This window comes from Ambystoma mexicanum, chromosome 5p, assembly GCF_040938575.1.
Source record: "Ambystoma mexicanum isolate Mex_15411 chromosome 5p, UKY_AmexF1_1, whole genome shotgun sequence".
Lineage (NCBI taxonomy): Eukaryota > Metazoa > Chordata > Amphibia > Caudata > Ambystomatidae > Ambystoma > Ambystoma mexicanum.
In genome coordinates, this window is record NC_090930.1 from 1009852459 (window position 1) to 1009877825 (window position 25367).

Sequence of the window (25367 nt, forward strand, 5' to 3'; positions counted from 1 at the left end):
TGCAGAATTAGAAACAAAAGTGACTTAATTTGAACAATCAGCACACAAGGTCTTTAATGAAGAAGCATGGAGAATCTCCCAACTGTGTATGTTGATGGATGTAAGTACCATGCAGGGGGTGATCGTGAAAAAGTGTTGATGGCAGGAATATTGAATGTGTGGGTCAAATGTAATGGTATCTCAAGAGTGAGCATGAGGAAAGGTTTCAAAAGTAGTCAAGTGACATAATTGGCTGCAATTTACAAAGCAGTAACCACAGCAGTAGAAATAAAATGAAAAGAAATAGTATTGGTTATCGACTTTGATTATTCCTGGAACAATTTTGGAGAGTACTTACCAGGAGGAAACTGAGAGGAATTGTCACATGCAACAAAAACCACTACAACCACTACAACTACAGGGCATTGATAGTATTGTTTAAGTGAATGAGATGAAAATCCACTGGATGAAGATTTGAGGCATTCCAGAATGCTATGGGAAGACAAGGAAGGTAATGACAAAGCTGATCAAATGTCCAAAATTGGAGAAGTGATAGGGGAATTGTTTCCCATTGAGCACTTGCTCAGTGAGAGCCAAGCACATGTGGTAACACGTTCCAAATCTCAGAGAGCAAGTGATCAGCACGTGGTTCAATGGAGCTTTGATATGCCTGACCAGGACTTGATCAAGGCACAGAAAAAGGACCCAATCATAAGTCTCTTGTACAATCATTTGTCAGATGCAGAGTGCAAGCCTTTAACAGAGGAGGACTGCAAAGGAAGAGAAGAATTGATGTTTTTGTTAAAGAATAAAAAGAGATTTCAACTACAAGACAGACTGTTGGTCCAAGAGCCCATTTCAGGTCAGAACCAATAGGTCGTCCCCTGATCATTTTGAGGATTGATGCTACATCATGCCCATGATGCAATAACAGCAGGATGCAGAAGTTTGCAGAAAACATTGGAAATATCAAAAGAATATGCTTATTGGCTACATATGTCCCAAGATGTGGAGTTGTATACTCAGAGGTGTTTGGTGTATGCACAGTTCCAGCCTGCCTCCCCACCACATAGAGCACCATTAATGAAAAGAGGTCTGACATTACATTGGTCAGATTTGCAAATATATTTCATTGGCCCAGTCCAAAGATCATTACAAGTGAACAAGTACATGTTAACAGTTACCTGTTTATGCCTGTGCATACCGGCACCTGACTGTAGTGCGCAAAGAGCCACTACTGTGTTGGTGAATGATATATTATCCAGGTTTGGTTTACCTCAAAGAATAGAATCAGACCGTGGAAGTCATGTTACGTCTGCAGTGATGACTAAGATGTGGCAGGTTCTAGGAGTAAAGAGGAAGCTGCATATTTCCTACTGACCATCTTCTAGTGGTGGAGTGGACCGTTGCAACCAATCAATAACTGACATTTTGAAAACATGTGTGGTTGAAGCAGGGTCTAGTTGGGATTTGCAACTCCCTTTGGTATTAATGGCCATCAGGGCAACACCATCAAGTCTAAAAGTCTCAGACCACATGAGATCATGACAAGCAGGACAGTGGTTTCGACTAACACATACTTCAAATTATTACACTGTTCCATCTCAATAAAATCAAAGTGTATAACCTCGAAGGGGACAGAAGGTGGACCAAAACTTCCCCTAGGAGTTGACATTCCCTTTCCCACATTATGCTGTAAACAGATCATGCAGTCTTGAACACAGCCTTCAGCTACCTTAGAGATTGTGGGCCTCATTACGAGGTATACCGTAGCCTTGCGCGAGACTCCATGCAGAATATGGGCGTGGCTTGCACAGAGGGATGGGAGGGGGCGGGACACCAAAAATGGGGAAGAACTTGCTAAAAAGTCGACTTTCCAAGACACGGCCTGCAGGCAGTCCCTCGCATGGCCACAATTGCACAGCACAAGATGTATTCATGGATTTGATCGTGCAACTTCTCACCTGGGAAATGGCCACGCAAGTCCTTCATACTATCTGCGACCCAAAGGCAGGTATAAGTACACTTGAGCATAGGAATCGCAGCACAGAGGTGGGGTTGCATGTTGGATAATGGTGTACATGTACACATTCCGATCCAATTTAGCAGGTTTATGGGGTTCACACGCATATTTTTCAAGATTTCAAGCGAGATACGATTTTTATACGCATGTTGTCGGGTGCCAGATAAAGTTAACTGCGAACATGCGCAGGGTTCACGAGTTGCAGACCTGCTTGCGAGAGACCCCATGCGCACTGTTTGAAGGGTGTGTGTATTTGCACCTGTGGGTGCACTCAAAGAGAGATTTTTTGGTGTTTTTGCATTGCATGGGGGCATGTCGGGCGTTCTGGCCGTGACTTACGAATACGGTTAATTTGCACAGTAAATTCAATGAATATGCGGGGCGCACATTTTTTATCTGCACACAGGCTTGCGCAGTGTCCACATAGGCGCGACGCCCCTACAGGATTTCTGCGCACATTTCCATGAATCGGGCCCGCTGTGTTTTAAATTGTATTTCTGGCGTCTGCGGTTTGTGTTTCAATTTCCTTCAGCAAAGAAGTTACCTACAGGCAGCCTGTCTCATCCCCTCATTGGTGGAATGATGGGCGTATGGGCGAAGTGGTTGCCAATGGACACTTTCTGGTTAAAACTGAAAAAAAAAACATATTGCCCTAAAATCAGCCCATTATGACTGAAGACAAATATTGCATAGTAGCACAGATACTATTCTATTTCAGACTCAAATTTCACTGACCTCTTTCTATCTAGGATACAAAATACATTATTTTAATATGGGTATGTAATCACAAATAACCAAACAGAGAGATCTTATCAGAAAATGTGCAGAGGGAGCAAGCAAAAGGGTATATTCAAGAGCAGAATAGGCAGATCAAATCAGTCTAGTGCAGATGCGAAGTTATCTGAAAAAAATAAATGTCTTTCGATTTTCTCTGTATGAAAGAAAGTTGGCTGTGATGTAAATGTCTCTTGGGAATATGTTTCAGAGTGTTGCTCGAGTGTCTGAAAAGTATTGGTGGGAAACTTTCTTGGTTTGAAGGTTATGGAGTTACTGTCTTAGGGCCTGATTATATGTTTGGCAAAATAGTAAAACATCGAGTATTCAGGAATACCCCATACTTTACTCATCTGCCAGATTGCAAGTTTAAAACCTACAAATCTTCAATTCTGCTTAGTTTTGTGTGGTGATAAATTAATTGTTTGTAATCAGGCCCTTGGTGTGGCTTGTCGTATGAGCGAAATGGATCAAATGCTATATCAAACATGCAAGCTGGGAAGCAGAACGTCTCTTTGTGCAGACAATTGTAGATGAATCTTGCCATTTTAAAGTTCTCTCTTGCTTCCAGAAAGTGCCAGAGACTTCAAAACACAGGAAGTAATTGTTCATAAATTTACCATTAGTGTGTATTGGCATCTGAGCGTCCTGGGTTCAGCTCAGCATTACATTTGCTGGATAGGAACTAGACCTTCTCTTTTTTTGCAGGCCTTTGTAGGTTGGGCTTGCAATTTCAAAGTTGTCTCTGACTTCAAGTAGGTGCAAGTGATGTTCTCAGACTTTCATACAAGTCATAGGACGGGCATCGGAATTCAGAACTCAAGATGGGTATTAAGGAAGACCTTCTAGTGTAGCGTTCCCACAGTTAATGTGCAATACAAATATTGGTTGCACGGCAATTCAAAGTCATTATGGTGGAGCACATGTTTGATTTTCTACAAAGGTGGTTAATATCATGAGCACTTGCATGGGAGCATAGAGAGGCGGTTACCCAAACGAAATCTAAGAGATTAGAGATGCACAGAGAGAACCCCTTCCCATGGAGCTCAGGCAACATGGACATGTCTAATTTGGAAGTGGTTTCCAAAGTTAGATATTCAATCTTGTTCGAATTCAGCATTAAGAAGTCTGTGGAAATCCATGATACAGGGGGTAATTCATAGAAATCAGCGCACAAGTGGCGCATGCGGCTGGCGAACAGTGTGCGCGTGCGGCAGTCGGCGCCAGCCGCGTGCGCCAAAACCCATTTCTGCGCACAGCGTGTTCATGGATTTCGACATCCATAACCAGCCGTGGTGCATAGTGGCGCAGCGACCCTGCAGCAGCACCAGTTACGCCCCCAACGCGTGTAAAACTGCATGCGAACCCCTGAAATACATGTACCCCGCTCGCGCTAGGGAAACCGCATGTAAAACTGCACGCGCACCCCCAAAATACACATACCCCACTCAAGTTAGGGAAACCACGTGTAAAACTGCACACAAACCCCCGAAATACATGTACCCCGCTTGCGCTAGGGAAAACGCATGTAAAACTGCACGCAAACCCACGAAATACACGTACCCCACTTGCGCTAGGCAAAACATGTGTAAAACTGCACGCGCACCCCCGAAATACACATACCCCGCGCGCCAGGTAAATAGCGTGAAACAAGTCCCCCCTGTGGTGTGGGCTGCCTGTGGGGCATGGCCAGGGTGGATGGGCTACCTGTGGGGCATGGGGAGGGTGGATGTGCAGCCTGCGCGAAATCCGGGGCTGCGCGGGGAGTCTCACACGTGATAGGCCCTGTGCGAGAGGGGTACGTGTATTTTGGGGGTGCGCATGCAGTTTTGCACATGTTTTGGCAGTGTGGGCCCTCCCTGGTGTGTCCCTACCCCCCTCCCCATGCCCTGCAGGGAACCCACACCACAGGGAAGCACCCTACACCCCGGGGCAAGCCCCGCAGGCAGCCCGCATGGCACCATGCACCTGGGAGCCTTGCCTCATGTTCCCCCACCCCCAGTGACGGGTACCTGCCAGCAGGCCCTGACTCATGTCCCCCCATTCCCACCCCCAGTGACGGGTACCTGCCAGCAAGCCCCGACTCATGTCCCCCACCCCCACCCCCAGTGACGGGTACCTGCCAGCAGGCCCCGATACATGGCTCACCAAACACCATGTTCTCTCAAAACAGACCCATGGGCCTAATGCCTAAACAAATCCCTCTTGCCCCCCCAGTCCAAGCACGCAAGCATCCACTGCCCCCACTCACAGACTACACATCCAAGACTCAAAAGAACCACCATGGGCCTGCATGAATGTACAACAGAGCCACAAAGTGGCAACACATGACAGGGGCAATGCTCATTGAGCAATGCACCAAACCAATGAGAGTACACAACAACAATTATTAAGAAATATGCTGTGTATTAAAATACATAAATAAGAAACACAAAGGAAAATCAAACTAGCAAATGAAGAAAAGACGAAATCAAAAAATGTAGGTGAATACAATGTAAACCAAAAAAAACACAAGAGGAAAAAAGGGAGGTGGTCCATTTCAAAAGTACCAATAAAGTACTTCAAAGAAAAAAAAAACAATACCATTGATCCATGGTGATGACAGAATTGCAAAAGTATGTCCAAGTCTTGATTAATATACACAGAAAGTTTGAAGGGTCCATGCTGGCCAAACAAAAGGAAACCTACCAAAAAATCCTATAAAAATAACTATGTACATAAAGTGGAGCAAAGTCCATGAACTCCAAATTAATGATAAACAAAGGAAACCTAACACTAATGAACTATATACAATGGCGGCGGGCAAGTCCTATGCTCACTAGTTGATTTCCCGGGCCAGGGTTTCATCAAACTCCTGTTCAACGTCCTGGAGGCGGGCCTGTTCCCTGGCCCCAAGGTCTCGCAGGGATAACGCCATGTCCAACTCCAACTCCCTGCAAATTCCCTCGAGGCACTCAGCCTGCCTCAGAGCCCTGCGCATGGAGCTCTCCACCCTGACCATTGTGAGCTGTGCCTCCTCTGCCCGCCGCCGCTCCGCACCTATCTGCTGGCCCAACCGCTGCCACACAGAAGACACTCCCATTCCAGGGTCCTCCCGCCCTGCAGCCGATGCCTGCCCCTTTGATGTTGTTACGCTCACCTCGTTCCCACGGGGGTGTCGACCGGAATTGGCCCGCTGTATTTCCACCAGCGTGACGTGTAGCGCCGAGATGACTGACTGGACTGGCCCGCTCAGCCTAGTTTGTCTGGCTCGCAAGAATATTCTTCTGCAAAGGAGAAGAGGAATTAACCACCCGTGGAATTGAGTGACAACCCACCTTCCCCACTCCCGTTGTGTTCCCACTGATCACTCTTGATGTCCCCTCCTTAGTCTCACCTGATGGTTTGGAAGGATGAGCTCTCCATCCTGCGTCGACGGCAGGGGCGCGTTGGTGACCAGTTACTTCACTGGCGTAGAGGAATTGGTGAGTTCTAGTATTGACTCTAAAGTCCAATTGTTCATAAGAGTTCAAATGTCTGCTCTTCACTCTGTCCGATTCCTTGCAGGTTGCCGATTAATCCACTCGAAGATTTCCAAATGGCACTCGGTAAGATTCAGGTAAGTCTATTGTGTTTTTCCCCTTAGGGGCCGGGGTACGGCGATGAAGCAGAGTTGACTGTGCCGACCCGAGATGAGGTAAGACCCCCATGGTAAATCAGGTAAGTTTTGTGGGGGGTAACTGGTATTGTCCTTGCTTTCTCCCCTTAGGGGCCGGGGTACGGCGATGAAGCAGAGTTGACTGTGCCAACCCGAAATGAGGTGAGTACCTCCCGTGGTAAATCAGGTAAGTCCTTGGGGGTAGCTTGTATAGCCTTAGAGAGTCCCCTTGCTCACCTTAATAATAATAATAATAATAATAATAATAATAATAATATTTGCTGTCTTTGTCTCCTTAGGTGTCGGAGGGCGGCCGCGAGATGGAGAGAGCGTGATGGAATGCTGAAGTACCGCCAAGCAGGTGAGTTCAGCGCGGCGCCGTAGAAATGCGAAGCAATGCTTCAAAGACTTCTGTCTTTCAGTTCCTTGGCGAAATGGATCAGGATTCAGGTAAGGATTTAAGTTAAAACTCCTGTTCTAACCTTTATCCTTTTTGTCTTCTTGTTTCAGGAGTCCCAGGACTGAAGCGGGCGTGGCTGAAGACTGGAGCTGCTGAAAACACGGTGAGTGTTACGCTGCAGCAAGCAGAATAACGCGAAGCACGTGTGGCTGTCCGGGCGTGGTTTAAATAGCCTTGGAAGAAGATCCAGGTAAGTATTCTTCCACAGCCCCACCCAAGTAACAAAATAGTCCCTTCAGTAAAATAGTCCCTCCTAAGCCTCATTTGGCTTGAGTCTTCATGCAGCATGGTCTGCCTCAGGTGAGTATGCAGCATGGTCTACTTCAGGTAAGTTATCAATAATGAGCCTTGCGACCATGGCGCCAGGACTGACTTTATCTTTATGAGCCTGGCGCCATAGGCGCCAGGACTGCACCCAAACAGCCCCTAACTGGGGCTTTTGGGCATGCTCCAAGTGGCATGATGCCTGCTTCCGGGGCTGCTGGGCCTGGTCTGGTCTTCCGGGGGCAGGCATCATGACAGATGTAGAGGGCCCCGAGCCATGATGCCTTCCATGTTGAGCCCGCCGCTGCCTCCGACGCAACTGCCTCTGCCAGCACAACGGCATCCAGGCTGATGGAATCCACCTGCGCCGTCGTGCACGTACCCTGCCCGATGATGCTGGCACATCCTCCATCTGCTGGGGTCCAGTTGCTGGGGTGTCCACCACTGCTGGACTTCGGACTCCCGACTGTGGCAGGGATGGGATCTCCACCGAGCTGGCTGCGTTGGTCAGGGCAGGTCCACAGGGAGCCCTGGTGGCATCTGGGCCGGAAGACGGCATGGAGTACGACTGGCGCATAGTCTCCACAGAGGAGGAGAGGGCCGCCAGAGTGGCCGACACATGTACAAAACCCCCGACCATGGCCCCTCCCAACTGGGCCACGTTGGCACGCAGCTCTTCGTGATGACGTGCGTGCTCCCCCCAGGAAGCACGCACGTCATCACGAATGTCACGCATGCGCAACGTGACACCAATCAGGATGGTCTCCATACGGTCAGGGGTCCCCTCGTCCACAGGTAGAGGAGTGTCAGATGACATGGACCTCCCCCCTACCTGTGGACGGGCCTGGGATGGGGCATCCCTGCTGGTGTATGGTGGTGCAGTCACAGTGTCAGGGACAGTGACATGCACAGGCCCCTCCACGGCGACATGTGCTGCCTCCTGCCCCTGGCCCTGGACTGCACCACTTGCACCAGTGGTACCACCCCCACCAGGCCCCATGTGCGGCTCAGTACCGGCCTTTTCCTCCTCTGTGCCAACCACCAACCTGGATGGCTCCACACCGTCTTCCGCTGTTGCAAGCCTCTGTGGGGGCTCACCCACCCCTTCCGCTGCAGCGGAAGTGGCAGACGCGGCACCAGTCCCCTCGCTCGCGGACGATGAGAATTCCTGGGAGGGTGGCTGGACCTTGCGTCGACGGCCGGTGGAGGCATCCCCGCTGCTTTGCTCCACAGCGCCGTCTCCGCCCTCTTCTTCACTTGCCACTGTATAGAGGGAGACATAGAACACAAGCATCAGGGTACTGTACAATAGTCCCCTAGACAGGAAGCAATAGCAGATGAGTGGCACTGTCAAACGTCACTTCCATCATGTCCCTCCACAACACATGGGTCAGTGCAGGCAACACACATGCAGAAACAGGCATGGTGCATGCAAAGAACATTTGCATGCATGTCCAAGGAACTCTTGAAACATACAATGGTGGTTTGAAACTCACATGCATCATGGGTCATGCCTAACACATGCACACACATCACCGTAGTCTCATCCATCTGGCCTCGTACACCCCAGACACAGTGGATTCAAGAATGACCAGGCTGCATCAGTGAATCTGAACATTGTCACGGACATGTGTCATGCATCCATGGCGTTTACATGTCACACACAAGCAAGTCAGACACATAGACATGTACACCATACTTGTCCATGACAGCAGCACCCATCTCTCACACCCCATCCATGTCCAGAAACAGAGACAGGCATGCATTCATGTGTGCATTTCGCATGCTGCTCCGCATGTTGCATTGTAACACATGTACAACCATGTGGTTCACGCATGACTGGTCTCACATGCAGCACCATGATGTCCCTGCACACACACATCCATACATGACCTATGTCACACATACAGACAAGTAGTTGACTACCAGCACACTGCAACATGCCCTGTTTCACACAGCAATGCATGGCCACTTACCGCTTGACTCCATATGGGCCTGCATCCTGAGGATCTGGTGGTGAAGCACTGGGCGAATGCGCTCCAGGACCCTCATCTGCTGGTTGGTAAACTGGCCCCGGGGCCCCACTGCATCCTCTGCTTCTAAGAGGCACTGGACCATCTTGAGGGTCCTGGACTTGTAGTCCTCCCAGCGCTTCTGGACATGTTTGATGTCGCGGGGTGCCACCCCCTCCGCGTTGATGGCACCCACTATGTCTGTCCAGGTCCTCCTCCATCCTTCCTTGTCGCCGTGCAATGATGTGAAGAGGGCATCATACTGACCCAGGTCTCGCTCCACCAGGGTGCCAACTTCATTGGAAGTGAATCTGGCAGCCCTCTGCCTCTCTGGCTGGGGGTTGCCACTGGTGCCGGAAGGTGTTGTGTCGGACATGGCAACCCCTGAGGCAGGTGTGGGTGGGCAACAGGATCCTGGGGCTGGGCTGTGGAGCGATGGAATACCAGTCAGGAGTCCTCTGTTCCAGCAGGGGTGGTCACAGCAACTGGACCCCTGGAGATGGCAGATGTGCAGGCACCAAATGGCAGGGCACGGTGGCAGCAAGCAGGCAGGCAGCAGCAGATGGCTCTTGGGAGGCTGCTCGGGCTCTGGGGGGCAGGAAAATGGCCTTCTGGCAGGAGCGTGGTCTTCCGTGTGTTCTTGCGTGGCCAGCTTGATACGGAGTGATTTGGCACGTGAAAAAACTGCACGTCAGCGTGTAATTCGAGGAAAGGCCCGTAGCGCGTAAGCGCATAAGTGATGTGCGTTGGCGTTTCCTACTTTGGGGTTCACACGCGATTATTGCAAAGCAGTTGCAGTGCCTACGCATATTTCTTTTACATGCAGACGGTGAGTTGCGCATGCTATTGCTATTGCACGCTATTTTCCCCACTGCGGGTGCCCCTGTTTGTCGCATACCCCATTTATTGGGGGTCATTGTATTCATCTTGTTGTTCGCGTATGCTTTTTTGTGTTCCTGGGTGCCACAGCTTACTGCATGTGTTTTTTTTACACGCACGTGGGCTACAGGGGTTGCGTATGCGTTTTTCTTGTATTGTGGGGTGCCTGGGCATTGCGTGACATGTCATTTCTACTAAGGGGCATCAGAATGGGACATTCATCGTAGCTGTATGAATGTGTTTGTTGTTTGTGTGCCGGACGTGTTTAGACCTGTGCGTGTCTTTTGGCGTGCGCGTGTTTCCGATATTCGATTCCATGAATACGTGTAGTTCGCTTGCGTGTGGGCGTTCCGTGTATTTCCCTGCAGTACTTACGCAGGTACGCCTTCTTTTTCACGCGTTGTTCCCCATTCCGCGTGTTACGCCTTGTGTCTCGCCCCTTTTTTGGTGTTTGCGCCGACGCTGTGAGCTTTCCCTGTGCGCGTCTTGCACGGCATTCGGGATGTTGCAATGACGTGTGCGCCCGTGTGTGCCATGCACGTGTTTGGCGCAGATCCCGAGGGAAACACGCGCAGGGACTTCCAAGAATTGCATGCGTGCGCATGCGCATGTTTTTTCACGCTTGTGCCAGCTTGCGCCAAGATTTTCGGGTCACGTTTGTTCCATGAATCGGCCCCACAATTACTCCAGGAAGTAGTCTTGTCAGCTCAACCCACCACTGCCTCCCCAACAATGTTCAAATGTCTTATGTTTCACAGAGGTGATTTGCTACGTTTAGTTCAGCTTCTACACTAATTAATTAAGTTGGATACTTCAGGACACTGGTTCTACCATTCTCTAGGCGGCCTCGCAATCCTCATGTGATTTCTGTGTGCCCAGATATTCTTCCTATTTTAGCTTATAGTTAGACAAGTTTTGAGTAATTCAAGCCAGATAAGGGACAGGTATGGCATGTTTGGTGACTGTCATTGTCTCATTTAAAAAAAAAAAACAGTGTGCAGATTGGTTACCCAATAAAGGTTCTCACTACATTTCCAGAAACTGAAAGCTGTCTTAGACTAGTCAGATGTCAGGGTGATTTCACGGGGGTCGGAACAGCCGTCCGCGGACCTCTGGGGCTGGGGAGGCCCCAACTCCTCCCGCATCCCAAAAGGAGTATGAGACACACAAAAGAGCAAATTAATTACTGCTGTTCATTATAGTAACGGCAGGGATAGTTCTCAGCTCGTATGCATCCGGAGAGGCTCTCAGCGTTAGTGGGGCTCGCAGGCCCTATTTACCGTAGTATGACGCGCTACTTGCGTCACCTGGGAAAGTTGTCACAAAACCTAACGCCACTTCGGGTTGGCTCCCCGAAAAGTAGGGTCAGTATAGTAAAATATAGCAGAGAGGATTATTGGATAAGGACAGGTAAGGTGGTACACGTGGGTTGTCCCTAACATTTTCTACACTGAAATTGTTACAAGGGGAAACCTAGTGATTGGCTAGCCAAAATGGCGTCAGTGGTGAACCCCTCGTATTCTGATTGGTTCCCTTGCAAGCCCCCAAGCCTGGGACCATTGCCGTTCCCAGCTTGCGATGTACCTGGTGCTGGCAACAATGTGCAACTTTGTGTTAGTGGCGGACAATGGACAGGTCTGACTAGTGGCTGATGTGCATGTCTTTCCCATTGCTGTAGGTGTCCAACTTGTCGCTTCGTTGTTGCAAACCTGCGTCCCAGACGTGGGACTCTGATGACTTTCTGTCTCGTGAGCTTGGCATCTTGTCGGTTCGTCTTGGTCACGTGTGGAGAGACCGTAGCTGGAGCAGAATTATGAGCATTTGATTTGTATTTCGCCTCTGAGAAGAACTTGGGGATGGCAGGTGTAACCTTGGCGCTGGGAGCGCTGCATGTGGGTTGCAACATCGCCCCCTTGGCTGTGGGCTCTCGTTGGGGCTCGTTCTGCGTGGTCAGCGCTTTGCATTTTCGTCTGAGAGGATTTACGTCTGAGAGGCTCCTGCCTGGGGGCTCTTGCTTTTTGCGGCTTACTTTGGGCCTAGCTTCTGGGTGGCGGTACGCAATCCATAATATGGGGTTGTGAGGGGCGACAGAGTGTCACAAGCAACAGTAATTACATAGGGTAGCGTCTTCATAGGGATAGGTAGCGAGAAAGCATCTGCAAGCATGTATACACGAGCTCTTCAGGCATCTTGCGTTTCTGCGGTGATGTAGAAGGCCTATGTGAAAAATAACAACGATGCGTGTCTGTGGGTGTACCAGTCCTCTGCGTCATAGCACTGGGTATGTTCTTCGTGTGGGTTGGTGTGTGAGTGACCAGTGTGCATGGTGGCTCATGTGTTCTCGTCTGTTGGCTATGTCGTTATGGCATCTCTAACAATGATGCTGTTTGTGGATATTGTCTAATCGAGTTGGTCCATGAGGCTGACGTTGGCTTGACCAGGATGTGGTAGTGGGCAGGTTCCCTGAGTGTGTGGGCCATGGGCACAGGGGATCTGGGCATCCGGCATGGCCGTCATTGGGTCGAACTCCTCTCACGGGGGGTGCTTGGGTCTTGATGTCCTGGGCCATGGTTTGGATGAGAATGGGGGGAGTGTATTTTCCCATTTTACCACTTCAGTCCGCCCTCTGGTCGACTTGTCGACCACAAAATTATCCGCTCGCTTGTCTCCGCGTACTCTCCATACCATAGTTATTCCTGCTAGGTGTCCATACTGGTTAACATGATCTTCAAATGACCAGTATATGTATACACATCCACCGCCAGGCTTGCAATAAACCCACTTTCCAACATAATTCTTCGGGTTCCTTGGGTTTTCAACCTTCACTGATGGTGGATATAAGTCTGCCTCTAGTATCTGCTGGTGTAACCGTTCTCTTTCCTTTATGATGATGTCTGCATGTTTGTCGTGCATGCCAATCATTTCTATCATTTCATCAGTAGTACGCGCTGATCTTGCTTTCCATAACCTCATTCCAAACAGGACGGCCATTCCCAATATTATGCATCCTGCTATAATTTTAAGACCGTCTGACAGCCACGATGGCATCCATGACCACAAGTACGAAAACCAGCTACCATCTCTCTTCACTCCCTTTGCTTCCTCTTCCATCTTGGCGTTCATCTTGGCAAGTTGTGATACTGCCTCAGAAAGCATGCCATTGTCTGCATCGTTAGCAGGGTTAAATGTGCAACACGAACTCCCAATTTTTGCACAAACTCCTCCTTCCATTGCTGTTAGGAGATCCAACACATATCGGTTCTGGAGTGCCACCATTCGTACTGCCCTCAGTTCTTCATTTATTGCATTGAATCCATTGACGGTGGAGTTGATTGTCATCATTTGTTCCCATCTTCTAATCTGGAGCCATTTCGCATTAGCATATGCCTGCATCCCTAGATGCATTATGGAGGAGAAGAACATCGCTGCTCTGCTGAATAGTCTGTGTTCTGGTGGGATGTCACTAAGAGCCGTTTCTGATCTTCCCCACAGGTAATTCCCCCTCAGTGATTCTCCTTGCCTCTTCACTCTCGACAGATTTGCTGTGTTGTTCCTTTCCCTTCCTCCTTCTATATTCAGTGACCTTTTCTTCCTTTTGTTCCCCTCATCCATTTTAGGGAATTTCCACTGGTTGACATGTTTCTGTGGTACTACGAGGGACGGTACGTTGATGTGTACCATAGTGCATATTCCATTCCATGATGGGGGCAGGCTGTGGTATGCCTTTTCTCTGCAGGCCCAATAGTGATCCATGAGAACTGCTGTACCGGCACCCCCCTCAGCTATCATTATTGTTCTTTTGCAATTGCTGTTTCTTCCAACATCGACATTCCCCTCGTGTTGATTACATAGTGTAGGTGCAGTTAGTGGAAGTATTGTTATTGGTTCTTCGTCATTCTCTAGCCATGTTACTAGTGCTGCGCTCCTTGTCCACCGTTGTAGCATTTATTGTTCTCTTCATTTACTGTTACTGCTGTTGTCTTTGCCAATGTTATCATATTACTTCCCACAACCCCATCTACCCATCCTTCTTTCGTATATACATTTCCATATATTAATATCAGTGGTCTTTCCCAGCACCCTGGTATCCCAGGAAATTCTCTTGGGCGCCATTCACATGGTAGGTAATTCAATGTTACTTCCTTTGTTTCTCCTTTATCAGGTCCATCCGTCACATATTGGAGTCCTTGTGTATGCTGCCAGCAGTTGTCGTACATGGGTAGTGATTTATGAAATTATTTTCATATGGTTACGTGTCCGTTGATTTCCATCTCAGCGTTGCTAATCTCCATTGGAATCGTCCTCTTGTTTGGAACAGGGCCAGGTAGAGCAGGCACTCCACTGATGTTGCAGGTACCTCCGTTGCCACAAATGTTCTGGATGCGCTCATGGCATATGGAATTAACGAGCACACATAGCAGTTGTCCTTAGTTGTCCCCTTACCAATTTTGGACATGTGCTGGTACCACATGTTATTTGAGACGTGTGCGGACTCTGTAATATATGTGTCAACCAGGTGGTTATCAAAAGAGGTACTACGTTTATCTCTCTTCCTGTTTTCTCTTGGATTACTTGTACCACCTGACACCGTACCTGTTGCAGCCGTGGTGGGGGGTCTGTTAGTAGAGGGTGATGCCATAACATAGGAAGCATAGTGTGCCTGCCAGACAGTGGCAGCAAGTAGACCAGTGATGAAAAATATTGCTGTCATTTTTATTACAATTGATAATATCACTGGCATATTTCTCTTACCTTTGCTGCAGTCCTGCAGCTTCTTTTCTTTTGATGATACAGATGCCCGCCTGAAAATTCCTCAAAATATGCGTTATTTTGTTAGTTGTTTCAAGCTCTACCTATCATATAATCATTCAAAGCCCAGGCGTAAAGATTTTCCCACGCGGTCCTTAGCGTCCTATCTTTAGGACTGGTAAGTGTTCATGGATATGTGGGAATGATTGTTCTATGATCAAAAGAAATGTGTTATAATACACACGTATTTTTCTTTTCTTTAAGTGTTTTGGTCTTTTTATAACATAAACAAATTGGTATGACATTGCCTCTGGGGTGTTGTCATCTGCGGGCAGCATTTACCTCTGGGCAATGACGTATGCGTTAGTAGCTTATACTCAACACTTTCTATATAAACAGTACGGTGCGGTACCTGCATGTGCGAGACAAAAAGAAGAGAACATGCACGTGTCTACACAGTGTGGTGTAAAATTGCAGATATTGTTTGGACAAAGTTCTTTATTTAGGTAGTGGCAGGGGTGGGGTTTGTTTTACTTTGGGATCTCGTGACCATGGGGTGGTCTATGGGTGATTGTTCACTCGTGTCCTTAGGGGGGCTTGGGGTCTGGGCTGTGTTGCTGTTGTCATTGGTTGTTGCTGTTGCTGCGTTGGCCCGGTCAACGATGCAAGGGCGGGTCTGATCTTTGTAGGGCTTGATGTCATGCAGATGGGTCCAGACGTTCTTGTCCCTAAGCTTAACAGCTCTAGGAGCTGTTTTCTCCACCTGGTGGGTCCTAGTGAATCGGGGGCTGTTCCACTGGCGGGTAAAATTTCGCAGGAGGACGAGGTCCCCCTCTTTTACTGTCCACTGTGGTGCTTGTTGCAGTTCTGTGTTTGTATTTTCTTCTTGTTGGGTGTTCTTCGACCCGCCCCGCATCTGTTCGATCTGTTGAGAGATAAAGACAACACTAGTAACCAAAGAAGATACATATTTGTACATTTCTTCACCAACAACTTTCTGCGATGCATGGCAGTCTGTTATAGCTCTTGATGGTGGTGTGAGTGGAAGGTGCATTTGGCATCTGGTCACCACCTCGTGGGGCGTGAGGTGGTGGTCTGAGCCTGGCCTGTTTCTTAGCTCGAATAGGGACAAGGGAAGGCAGTGAAGCCAACTCTTCTTGGTTGTTTGCTGGATCTTGGCTGTCTCTTCTTTTAGGAGGCAGTTGAGGCGTTTGCAGATGCCTTAGCCTGTGGGTGGTACGCGCATGCAAACTTATGCTTAATACCAAGGAGGGCGGTTATGTGTTGGAACATTTCATTGGCAAAGTGTGGGCCGTTGTCAGACCGCAACACTTCACATACCCCCCACCTTGGGAACACCTCCCTGACCCGCAATTTCGCTGCCCTGAAGGCGTCTGCATGGGAGCATGGTCCGGCCTCGATCCACCTTGAAAATGGGCATACCACCATAATCATATACCTATATCCTTGACATACCTTGATCATGTCAATGTAGTCAATATGTAGGTGCAGAAAGGGTCCTTCAGGCCGGGGTATGGTACCTTTGATCACTTGCAGCGTGTGACCGGCTGTAAATTGTTGACAAGTGAGGTAGTTGCTAATGACGTTGGCAACGTGTGAATTTAGCTCGGGACAGAACCACACCTCTTGTATTCGTGCTGCAATCACCTCTTTTCCTGTGTGTGTGGGATGGTGTAGTTGGGCCAATGCTGTTTTCAATAGGGCGAGGGACATCACTATTTTGCCTGTATTATTTTGTCGCCAAAATGCAACGGTGGGAGACATTGTGCATCCTCTTTTGACCCATAGCTCCTTCTCTGTCATAGGCGCTGCCTCCGGTAATTCCATTATTTGAGTTTCAGGGATGTGTGTGTGCACCCATCCTTCACCAACATTTGTCTTGCCCCCACCTTCCCCTTATCTTTTTCTTTTTCTGGAAGGGTCCAAATTTTGCCAAAGTATGCAGCATGTTTGGCATGTGCATCTGCTGTTTCTTTACCTTTGGGAATGGGATCATCCCCGTTTGTATGGGCCTGACACTTCACCAAGGCTATTTCTTTGGGGTCTTCAATTACTTCAATTAATTCAGCCAGTAGTAGAGCATGTTGCACCGGGGTGCAGTCTGCTCTTCTGAACCCTCTTCGTTGCCATTTAATTAAACCTGAGTGCACTGTTGATGTGACGTATGACCTGTCAGAGTATGTTGTCACTCTTTTGTCATTGCTTTCCTTTAGAGCTAAAATTAGGGCCACTAATTCTGCTGCTTGGGCTGAGTAGTGTTGTGGTAGCTGAACACATTTTACTGGGACATAGGTCCAATCATCTCTTAGTCGCACTACTGCTGCTCCTGTTCTGCGTATCCCATCACTGTGGTCAATTGTTGAGGACCCATCAATGTACATTATATCTCCACCCTTTAGGGCATTTTCCTCTACTTTTCTCGTGCTGGAGTAAATTTCAATGGCCTTTGTGCAGTCATGAGTGTAGTTGCCATCTTCTACTACCTCTGCTATAAACCTCGCTGGGTTCACGTTGCTGCACCTCACAATTTTTAATTCTAGTCTGGACAATATTATTTCATACCCTGATGCCCTTTGGGTGGTCAAGGTTGATTTTTGTTTGTTCAATATTGCAAAAAGGGCATGTTCCACGTACAGCGTGGTTGGGCAGCCCTTTGTTATGGAGGATGATTTACAAAAGCAGTGGCGGCTAGGCTCTGTTCGCACGGGAAGTGACCCAACATTACAGGGTCCAGGTGTCCACTGTAAAATGCCACTGGCTTATGCCCCATGCTAGTTTTTTGTGTCAGTACTGCCTTAATTACTGCTGAGTCACAATGTGAAAAGAAAAAAAAATGTTCTTCATAGTTTGGGGTGGCCAGTACTGGTGCTGTGGAAATGGCATGTTTTAGTTCCTCAAATGCTTCTGTCATTTCTCTTGTCCATCTCAACTTTTTCTCCCCCCTCTGTGCTTCTCTGAGGGCCTCAAGCAGTGGTCCTATGTATAAGCTGTAGTCGAAAACCCATGCCCTGCAGTAGTTGCATAGGCCCAGAAACTGTTGCAGTTCTCTCACTGTCTGTGGCTGTGGTGTGTTGGTTATGGCCTGCGCCCTTTGTGGTACAATGTTCCTTCCATGTTGTGAAATGAGCTGGCCCATGTAGAGCACTTTTTCTTGGCAGTACTGTAACTTCTCCTTGGCTACCTTGTACCCTTTTTCTGCTAACACCTTGAGCATCTTGACAGAGTCTTTCCTGCACTTCTCCTCTGTGTTGCTGCAGATGATGATGTTGTCTACATATTGCAGCACTGTGTTTTCAATGTCAATGTTACTCTAATCCATTTGTATCACTCTGTTAAAGATGGATGATGATTCGCAGTATCCTTGGGGAAACCTTGTGTATTTCCACTTTGTGTCGCGGTATGTGAAACTTGTCAGATCTTGTGAGTCAGGGTGCAGGGGTATTGAGAAAAATGCGTTCTTGAGGTCAATCACAGTAAAGCCTGCGCTGGCATCCCACATGGTATAGTGGCTGGGTTAGCCGCTATAGGGTATTCTGCTTCTACAATGTGGTTGAGGGGTCTTAGGTCCTGGATGAAATGACAGGACCCTCCTTTTGCCTTGTGCACAGGGTACACAGCAGTGCTGAATGGAGACTCTGATGGTACTAGGCAAGGCACAGTGAGCAAAAAGTGTGTGCTGCAAACTCTCACCTCAGAACAGGTTATGATGCCATATTCTTTCTGGAGAGGAGCCCAGCTACCGTTTGTTGAAATATTTGCAAGGAACTTGGGGTTGGTCACCCTGAGTTACCTGGGGGCACCCAGACATGGACTCCTTGCTCACTGTGCTCAGAGAGGCAAAGCTTCACCTCACTGATGAGGCCCAACAAGGCTGAAACACGTGTATGGGGTTTCTTTTGGTACTCTTGTTCAGAGAGGAATTGCCATAGCATTTCGGTGCTGGACTGCCCATGTGGGCGGGACAAAGACTGATATGCAAATGGATATTTCCCATCTGTGAAAGGCACAGTGAGCAAAAAGTGTGTGCTGCAAACTCTCACCTCAGAACAGGTTATCATGCCATGTTCTTTCTGGAGAGGAGCGCTAGCTACCGTTTGTTCAAATATTTGGAAGGAACTTGGGGTTGGTCACCCTGAGTTACCTGGGGGCACCCAGACGTGGACTCCCTGCTCACTGTGCTCAGAGAGGCAAAGCTTCACCTCACTGATGAGGCCCAACAAGGCTGAAACACGTGTATGGGGTTGCTTTTGGTACTCTTGTTCAGAGAGGAATTGCCATAGCATTTCGGTGCTGGACTGCCCATGTGGACGGGACAAAGACTGATATGCAGATGGATATTTCCCATCTGTGAAAGGCACAGTGAGCAAAAAGCGTGTGCTACAAACTCTCACCTCAGAACAGGTTATCATGCCATGTTCTTTCTGGAGAGGAGCGCCAGGTACCGTTTGTTGAAATATTTGCAAGGAACTTGGGGTTGGTCACCCTGAGTTACCTGGGGGCACCCAGACGTGGACTCCCTGCTCACTGTGCTCAGAGAGGCAAAGATTCACCTCACTGATGAGGCCCAACAAGGCTGAAACACGTGTATGGGGTTGCTTTTGGTACTCTTGTTCAGAGAGGAATTGCCATAGCATTTCGGTGCTGGACTGCCCGTGTGGACGGGACAAAGACTGATATGCAAATGGGTATTTCCCATCTGTGAAAGGCACAGTGAGCAAAAAGCGTGTGCTGCAAACTCTCACCTCAGAACAGGTTATCATGCCATGTTCTTTCTGGAGAGGAGCGCCAGCTACCGTTTGTTGAAATATTTGCAAGGAACTTGAGGTTGGTTACCCTGAGTTACCTGGGGGCACCCAGACGTGGACTCCCTGCTCACTGTGCTCAGAGAGGCAAAGCTTCACCTCACTGATGAGGCCCAACAAGGCTGAAACACGTGTATGGGGTTGCTTTTGGTACTCTTGTTCAGAGAGGAATTGCCATAGCATTTCGGTGCTGGACTGCCCATGTGGACGGGACAAAGACTGATATGCAGATGGATATTTCCGATCTGTGAAAGGCACAGTGAGCAAAAAGCGTGTGCTGCAAACTCTCACCTCAGAACAGGTTATCATGCCATGTTCTTTCTGGAGAGGAGCGCCAGCTACCGTTTGTTGAAATATTTGCAAGGAACTTGGGGTTGGTCACCCTGAGTTACCTGGGGGCACCCAGAAGTGGACTCCCTGCTCACTGTGCTCAGAGAGGCAAAGCTTCACCTCACTGATGAGGCCCAACAAGGCTGAAACACGTGTATGGGGTTGCTTTAGGTACTCTTGTTCAGAGAGGAATTGCCATAGCATTTCGGTGCTGGACTGCCCATGTGGACGGGACAAAGACTGATATGAAAATGGATATTTCCCATCTGTGAAAGGCACAGTGAGCAAAAAGCGTGTGCTGCAAACTCTCACCTCAGAACAGGTTATCATGCCATGTTCTTTCTGGAGAGGAGCGCCAGCTACCGTTTGTTGAAATATTTGCAAGGAACTTGGGGTTGGTCACCCTGAGTTACCTGGGGACACCCAGACGTGGACTCCCTGCTCACTGTGCTCAGAGAGGCAAAGCTTCACCTCACTGATGAGGCCCAACAAGGCTGAAACACGTGTAATGGGTTTCTTTTGGTACTCTTGTTCAGAGAGGAATTGCCTTAGCATTTCGGTGCTGGACTGCCCATGAGGACGGGACAAAGACTGATATGCAAATGGATATTTCCCATATGTGAAAGCCACAGTGAGCAAAAAGCGTGTGCTGCAAACTCTCACCTCAGAACAGGTTATCATGCCATGTTCTTTCTGGAGAGGAGCGCCAGCTACCGTTTGTTGAAATATTTGCAAGGAACTTGGGGTTGGTCACTCTGAGTTACCTGGGGGCACCCAGACGTGGACTCTAAGCTCACTGTGCTCAGAGTGGCAAAGCTTCACCTCACTGATGAGGCCCAACAAGGCTGAAACACGTGTATGGTGTTGCTTTTGGTACTCTTGTTCAGAGAGGAATTGCCATAGCATTTCAGTGCTGGACTGCCCATGTGGGCGGGGCAAAGACTGATATGCAGATGGATATTTCCCATCTGTGAAAGGTATAGTGAGCAAAAAGCATGTGCTGCAAACTCTCACCTCAGAACAGGTTATCATGCCATGTTCTTTCTGGAGAGGAGCGCCAGCTACCGTTTGTTGAAACTCTAATGGTACTAGTATACCTCTATTTATTATGGCTGTTATTGTTTCATATAACCCCTCATCTGCTTCCTTTGATAGTGGGTACTGTTTTACTCTTGACAGCATTGCTCCTTTTTTCAATGTAATCTTTACTCCTCCAATGCTTTTTATGCTGCCCACGTTGTACGGACTGGTTGTCGATAGAGATGCTGGTACTGCTGTCAGATCCTCCTCGTAAAATGGCACTGCTGTAGTGGTAAGTGCCTCTAGTGCTAATGCCATCTTTTGTGCCACTTCTTTGTATGTTATTTTCAACCAAATATTTACACTCATCTCAAACACCATCTCCCCCTCTCCATTATCGTCCGAGAAGAGCTCCTCACCTGACACCTGTGTTAGCCTGCACCCCTCTGCTAGTGCTATTACTGCTCTCCATGCTCTTCCTTCTCTGTCCTGGGCATGTACTGCAATATAGTCTGGTGTTGCTACAATGCTCTCAATGCTCACTGATAGCAATGTCCCTTCCTTTTCACTAGCTGGTGTTTCGGGTCTGAAAAGGTAAGCTGCTGGTCTCCTCCAAATTCTGCCCTCAATTCCTGGCAGCCATGCTATTGCCATGTCTGTTCCATATTGGAAGATGTCCCCATCTATTGGTTCTGCCCTGGCCACTGTATAGCCACAACAAACCTGCAGTATTTGTCACACTGTGAGCATGGTAATGCCTGGTGAGGAGCAAACTATTCCCTTTTCAGTGAAGGAGATGGTCATATTCAATCAGCTCATGATGTCTTTCCCCAGTATGTTTACTGGTGATTGCTTTGAATATAGCAGCGGGAGAGACATATTGTGATCTCCTATAGATAAGGAGATGTTATCAGTGAAGGGAACCAACCCTCTAGCCCCAGAGAATCCTTAAGTGTTCATAGCTTCGCCTGACAAGTTAAACTTTCCATCCCTTATGCATGACCTAGTGGCCCCTGTGTCAACTAGAAAGGAAAATATGATGTCACCTATCGCCACCTGTATGGGTGGTTCCTCCACAGGGTTAGGTGTTATTGATAGGATGGGACACATCAAAGACATCTGTGGGCTGTCCTGTTGTGGGTATAGTGACTGTGCTTTCCCTGTGTAAGGGTTGTGACCCAATAATGTCACCCTTCCCAACTGTATCTGTATTAAAGGTGTGTCAGTTGATGATATTGCATTGTCCTGTATTTGCATGAGCTGCTGCGCTGTTTGGACCTGTTGTTGTTGTTGTGCAATCGCCTGCTGCTGTGGTTGGCGTTGTATCTGTTGCTGTGGGGCTGTGTATGTTTGTATTTGTAGTTGTGGCTGCTGTTGTGTTTGCTGTGCCTGTTGCTGTGGCAGTTGTGGTTGTTGTGTGTATGCTTGCATTTGTTACTTGGGCTGTTGCATTGGTGCTTGTTGTAGTGGTAGTGGTTGCTGGGTTTCTTGCTGTTGTGGTAGATTTGTTGTTCCCCCATAGGCCCTTGCTGCCCTTGCTCTCCCCAAGCTGCTTGCGCTGGTCTCATTCTGCAAGTGCGTGACATGTGCCCCACGATTCCACATATCCAGCATGTTGGTGGTTCGCGGGCTTGCCATTGATATCCCCCTATGTTGTACGAGTACCCCTGCTGTCCATATTGGTTGTTACCACGGAATCCTTCCCCTTGTTGTTGTGCTTGTGTGCCATAGCCCCTCCCCCTCATTTGGCCGCCCCTCCCTCTGTAGTTTTTTGAGTACCCATTTCCCGGTTGCATATAACCTCCTCCCACGTGCGCTGTGTATGGTGGGGGTGGAGGCATCTGTTTTGTCATTATCTGTGCTTGTTGTAATGGTGCTACCTGTTGTTGTGGTGTGTCTTGTGCTACAGTGACTTGCGTGGGCGGCGTGGGTGCTGTTAGCAGTGCCCCTTCCATAGCAAATTTAGATAGTTGCTTAGTTTCTTTTGGAACAATTTTGCTTCCTCTGTCGTCCTATCTTCCTCCTTTTACTTCATCTTTTCTTACCACCTCCTGCAGTGGTGTACTATTGTCAATTGTATTTCTGGCCATGCCTTTGCTTCCATACCTATTAATTTCTTCAACTGCCTCTGTACTTCTTCCGGGAGCCCTTGTATTAGTATGTGGTAGAATTTTGCTAGTGTTTTGTCCCATGGCTCCCACGTTTCCAGGCGCCACTTCTCATGGATCTCCTGGATGTAATCAACAGGATCCTCATTCTCATGCATCTTGCGTGAAGTTATTGACCCTATGTCTGATGTGTCTGGGTATTGGACCATCAGTGCCTGCCAGAGCGAGTGTCAACAGTTGGCGAATGGTGCGCCATCATGTGATGTGTCGCTTATTGTTACCCCTGGGAATCCCACCCTCTTCCAAATGTCATCTGCAGCATCCCCCAGTATTGAAATAAGCAGCCCCTTTACGTCCCCCACCGCTAGTTTTTGCCCTGCCGTTTGTTTTTCCATCTCATATATCCACTTCCCGGCTCCCCCACTTAGTGATGGGAGCCTGCATTTTATATTTTCCTTATCGGCATGCTTCCAAGGGACATATTGTGGTCTAGCTCCTCCCCTCTCTAGCAGTAGCATTAAGGTGTAATCCTTCACCTCTCCTGGCGTACGCTTGTGTGGGGTTATGTTAGTATATTCATCATCTTCCTCCATATATGGTAACTCTTCAATGCTATCAATGTAAAAGTAGTTTTCTCTATCACCTTCTATGTTTTTCCTTCCCCTCCTGCTACCTTCTCGTCCTGTGAGGTGTTAGTGGTCGTGGTGTTTCCCTGTTCACTTCTCTGCATTTCGTTTCTTCTGTGTTTTTTCCTCCTCGTGTATCGCATGCCCATGGTGATTAGCAGTTAGTGCGCGTTATGTATATTTTATCTAAACCCTCCCTATTTTCATCTCCTCCACCTCCGCACGTCCCATCCTCTTCCTTGCTGCAAAATCCATCAGGAAATGTTAGTCCCCCCTCTGTGCGTTTCCCCCCCACTGTCACTGTCCTTAAATCTATTAGGTCTATGTCTGTGTATTCACCTCCCTTAACCGCAACCCCCTGCGTCGATGTTGTTGCCACCTCCTTATCCTGGTGGGTATACTTCTTTGCTCCATGTTCCACTCTACTCTCACCCCTTTTGTCATTCTTCTTCTTCACTACCTCACCACCTATTTCCGCTTGTTTCCTATAAAGCTCTTCCATTACTTTTTCGCTTAACTTTGCTAATATCCTCTCCTCTTCTTCTTTTCTCCCCCATATTCCCCCTTCCCTCTGTAGTATGCTCTCTATAACCTTTCCTTCTTCATATTTCCGTGCGCTTTCATAAATGATGTGACTCATCAGTGCCTCCAGCCCCTTTGAGCATCATCTGCTTTCAGTTTAGGAAGTGCAGGGTTACCTTCTCCCCTCCATTTGCTGAATCCCTATCCAAGATGGAGCCGACCGTCATGTTTCACGTGCTATTACGCACAATGGGGGCCATTATGAGTTGGGCGGTAAGGGATACCGGTAAGGAGAGTGGTGCTGGTAATCCCTTACCTCCCAATTCCGAGGTCCCTTAGTGGGAACCGTCAAGGACGTTATTAGCGCCTTCCCCATTCCCATTGAGCTCTATGGGGGTTCAAATGGGAATGGGGAATGGTTGAATGAATGGGGACTTACCGGGTCCGCACAGGTCGGAATGTCCCGGTAAGTCCCCATTCAACCAGACCGGTGCCGGACCCGATATTGGAGGCAGCCATGGCGCAAATAGCGCCATGGCTACCTCCAGTCTTGGAATGAGAGCCAATGTTACCCACGCATAAGTTCACACAGCTCTGTGACTCTCTGCAAGCAGTTTGGAGGAATCAAACCATCAGCCTTTATTCCTGTTGAGGGTCATGCGGTTGCAAAACTCATTATGTGATAGTGGCGATCCATATGGCTACACTGTCTCAGAACACGAAACTATATGGAGCATGTACAATGGCACGGTAATTGCCCTTGTGACAGTAAACAGCGTATTTACATACCTGGTGACACAGGAAGCAACACTTAAGTCAGCACCATTAGATAATAAACACATTTTTATACGCACAGGCTGAGATAGCGTCCTGACTAGGTCGATCCCAGCACAGGATGTTAGATCTCTCATTCGATGTAAACAACATCTTAAATATCATAATAATGAGCAAAGCTTTGTCTTACTTTTTTGACAGACCGATACATACAACTACCCTATACCGCAAGCCCTTACAGAACATTGGAGATCAGGGGACTACGAGTGGGTACGCTAGTGAATCTACATCCGATACAAGGTGCTTAGAGGACGAGATATTATGTAAGAATTGGTGCTGTCACACTGCGTGAGACTACCCAAGGCTAATCTGCTGGGTATTAGGTAA